This window comes from Arachis duranensis, chromosome 2 (genome assembly GCF_000817695.3).
Source record: "Arachis duranensis cultivar V14167 chromosome 2, aradu.V14167.gnm2.J7QH, whole genome shotgun sequence".
NCBI lineage: Eukaryota > Viridiplantae > Streptophyta > Magnoliopsida > Fabales > Fabaceae > Arachis > Arachis duranensis.
Window position 1 is genome coordinate 75,403,790 of NC_029773.3, and position 4,709 is coordinate 75,408,498.

The window sequence follows — 4,709 nt, forward strand, 5'->3', positions numbered from 1 at the left end:
TATTATGCAAATAATAATAATAATAATAATAATAATAATAATAATAATAATAACAATAATAATAATAATAATAATAATAATAATTTATATTATTTTATTTTTTAACGGAGGACTGATATGTCTAACAGAGAGAAACCTTAGGGATTGATTTGTACATTAATTTTTTTAGGGACTAAAATGTCTGTTTTTAAAATTCTTGGAGACTGATCTGAGTAATTACTTTGTCAGAAAATAAAGTGGGAACTAATTTGTCTGCCGGAATAAAATTTTGGGGATTGATCTGTGTATTAATTTTTTTTGGGGACTAAAATGTCCAATTTTAAAATTCTTGGGAATTGATTTGAGTAATTACTCAAGAAAGAATTAGATGGAAGTGGCTTAATGGGTATGGGTGAGGGTCTAATTGGAAGACTAACTAAATCTTATTTTTGAGAAGACGTATTTGGCAATGTTGTGTTGGGCGTATGAAATTGGACTTTTTTGATGACTAAGGGCAAGATCATTTCATAAAAAATCACATTTCTAGAAATCTCAATTCTTTTATCTTCTAAAACATAAATAATATATCCTTTAAAACCATGTTGAAAACCAATAAATACAATCTATTTAGCTCTTGGATCAAATTTTGATCTATTTACCATTAGGGTAGAAATAAAACATAAGTATCCAAAAAATTTAAAGCCATGATTATTTGGTGGATGATTAAATAAAACCTCAAATGGTGCTTTAAAAATAATTGCAGATGATAGAACTCTATTAAGCAAATAAACAGCATGTTTAACCGCATAAGATAAAAAAAGATGATGATAAATTAGATTGAAATATAAGAGCACGAAATATATTCAAAATATGTTGATGCTTGCGTTCTATCCTTTCATTTTGTTGAGGAATTTCAACACAACTACATTAATGAATAATGGACTTTGAATTATAAAAATCATGTAAAATGAATTCTGGTCTATTATCGAAACAGACAACTTTGACTTTAGAGTTGAATTGTGTTTCAACTAAAGTAATAAAATTCTTTATGTGATTTTACACTTCTCTTTTTTATTTTAATAAAATAACTCATGTAAAGCGACTAAAATAATCAACAATAGTAAAAAAAATATTTACGATTATGAATAAAATTTTATTGAAATGAACCCCAAATATCAAAATGTAATAAATCAAAACTTGCATGAGTTTTGTTAAAATTTTGAGAAAATAAAAGTTTCTTGTTCTTAGAAAAATAACAAATGTTACAAGCCTCATCATGATACATAGAAATAAAAGAAAAATGTTTATGTAAATGATTGAATCTTTGTCTAGAATGATGCTCTAAATGAAAATGCCAAATATTTTAAAGTGTAATAGGTGGGAATTAGATAGAATTATAGAATATGTAATGGATAAATTTTTACCAAAACTGGGTTCAAAGACATATAATTCATCTCTCATTCTACTCAAATCAATCGTTTTTAAATTGTTGGCCTGTAGAGTGCAAAAAGAAGATGAAAAAATGAGTACATATTTGAGTGCGAAAGTAATTTTTGATATAGAGATAATATTAAAATTGAAATAATGTAAATAAAGAACATCATGAAGAATTAAGGATGGTGAAAATTGAACAATGTCTTTATAAGAAACAGTAATTTGATAACTATTTAGTAAATGAACAAAAATAAGAGAAATTTGTCTGTAAAAAATGAATCAAGACAAATTTAATGCAATGTGATAGGTGACACTAGAAGCAATGATTCAAGTGTTCAAAAATGAATTTCATTTTGAAAAATTATTAACAATAGAAAAAGTATGGAAAGAACAAAGATAATGAACAGTTGAACTTGGCAAAAGCCCAAGTTGATTTGAAGGACGGATTTCTTTGTTGGAAGAGTGGTTATTTCTGGTTTTACAATTTAGAGAATGAGTTTCAATCTTTCTTATAAGCGCCATCAGGGAAGAGTTCTCCGCAGGGGAGAGGTCCAAAAGAAAGGTCCAAAAGAGGCTCCTGATGAAGTTGTTGGTGTGTTTTTTTCCTTGACTTAAGACAGAGTAGGAAGGCAATGGGATAATGACGACGTTATTGGAAGAATGATTATTCACTATGGGAGGGGATTGAATGGGTTTTAGGATTTTAATTGGATGGTTTATCCATAGATGTTAGCAGAGCTCAAAATCGAGCTCTGATACTATAATAAAACTTAAAAGAGTACGCAAAGATAAAGAAAGTTATTTTATGTATTTCTTAATTGAAAAAATTTAAAAGGTAAAGCTAAATATATAGGCTGAAATTGTAACTGAATTTATATATTCTGTTGGGCTGAATTTATGGGCCGACATGAGATTTCTTCATTCTTATCATGGGTTAAGGTAGAAGAATAGTTTAATACTCTCCCTCTCCTTTCTCTCTTCTCTTGATCCCTCTCTTGAGCTCCTCTCCCTTTTCTATTTTCTTTCTCTTTTCTTCGTGATATATATTGCGAATGTGTGGTGTGCGTTTTTCCATAAAGAAGTAGTGAGAAAAGAGTGAACGTGGCCCAGTACATGATAAATGAGTGTGGGGTGCATGTGTGAGTGATTGGTAAGGGAGTATACATGTTAGATAATAACAATATGTATAAAATAAAAAATATATGACTAGGATTAAAGTAAAATATACACGAGTAATTTAGAAATTTTACAAAATATTCAAAATACAAGAACAATTTAGAATTTAAATATAATACGATAGAAATTACTTTCAAAACGCATAAAATTTTATTTATCAACATATTAGTAAGTTCAAATAATTATTTCTAATTTAAATTATAAAATAAGGATATTAATTACATTTTATGAGGTTTAGTTTAAATCCTAAATTAAATTATACAACCTTTCATTATTTTTTCGTCGCTGGAACTTTAATTTCAAATTATATAAAATAACCAATTACAATAAGAATTGTACAAAAATATTAATTATCTTAAACTTAAAATATTTATAAAATCAATCATTCTTAATAAATTAATTTCTAAGAATAAGAAGCCCTTAATTAATAAAATAAATAGCAAATTATTCATAGTAAAAGTTACTTAAATTAAATTGTCATTTCTTTATTATTTTTTAATTATTAAAATTATGTGAAATATTCGATTATAATAAAATTATATTAGAACTATGATTGATTTAAATTCAACTTATTTCATAATCTATTTAATTATTTTTAATAAGATAGTTTCTAAAAATATAAAGTTTAAACTTAACAAAATAATTCATAACTTATTTATATTTAGATTTTCAAAAATACGGGATGTTACAGACAACATAGGAGGCAGAAGAAACCGAGCACCCCATCAACTAGAGTATCCGACACATATTTTCTAGAGAACTCACTCTCGTTGGATGACTCAGTTTCAGCAACATAATGCGAATCAGACTCACTCAACTCTACGTCAACACTATCTCGAGGATCGACGAAGTGAATCGGCTTCGTCGGGCCAGGGACTACATGAGATATTGCAAAATATAATGCAACCTAGAACCACCACTTATGTCATAAATCTCAACATACCACTCCATCACATGTTGCGACATTAGCTGAGCATGTACATCGAATATTATACTAACGTGCTTATCGGCTTCAACCCAAAATGTCCTGTTAATTATAATAAAACCTACACTAGGCAGCACTAATATGAATCTATATACTACTCGGCCAACTTCCTTCGAACCAATTGCCTCTATGTTGCTCAAAATGACAATCTTAAGTACATCTAGAGAATCAACATGATAAGTACACATCATTACAGGTAAATTACACTCAAATATTACTCCTTCGTCACCATTTCTGATAATCCTATTGTGATAAACCATCATTTTTATAGTAAACAAAGAGAGACAGAATAGATAGAATTGAGATAGATGTAGTGTGATTAATGATTGAGCCAAGAAGCTACTTATATAGAGATTTCTTTTATGTACTTATCTAAAATATATAGACTCCTATATATTTAAACACGTATTTCGGGTACAATATCTATAAAATTGTGTATGTCTGTATCTCGGTTACAGAGCACTTAATTTATGCACAACTAGGTAGTTGTGTCCTATCTTGAGTGCACCCAATTTTTTTTTTCTTTTTAAGTGTATCCCGAATACAAAGTACCTAAGCTATATTATTAATGATTTTTTTGCTGCTGTATTCGAGATGTATATTGCATGTATAAATGTGTAATTCTTTTACATATTACACGTTTTTGTAAATATTATATTTAAATAATTTAAATAAAAATTCGGATATAATTCATCGTATTGTACGGGACTCATTTATTTTATTATTTTTTATTTCTCTTTAGTGATAAGTAAAAAAAATTTTAGATAAAAACTTATTAGTTTTCAAAAAAAAAGTATTAAGTAAATTTTTTAAAAGATTATGGGATGGATTTATGGGTTTTTGAAAAAAAAGTATCAAGTAAATTTTTTAATAATAATAGAGTTATATAGGTTTTGAAACATTTTACATGTTTTATCTCTTTCTCTTTTTTCATCCATTCTGTTAGATATCTATAAGTTCATTATAAATCTTTCTTTCTCATTTTTTTTAAAGAAAACAAATTTTAAAAGTTTTTCTAAATCTAACACTAGACTAAGTCTGGTGTAATATTCAGATATGGTAAAAATTGAAATTAAAAATATTAATAAAATGATAAAATATCAAATTCTTTTTTTTTTTAATATTGGAAAAGAGT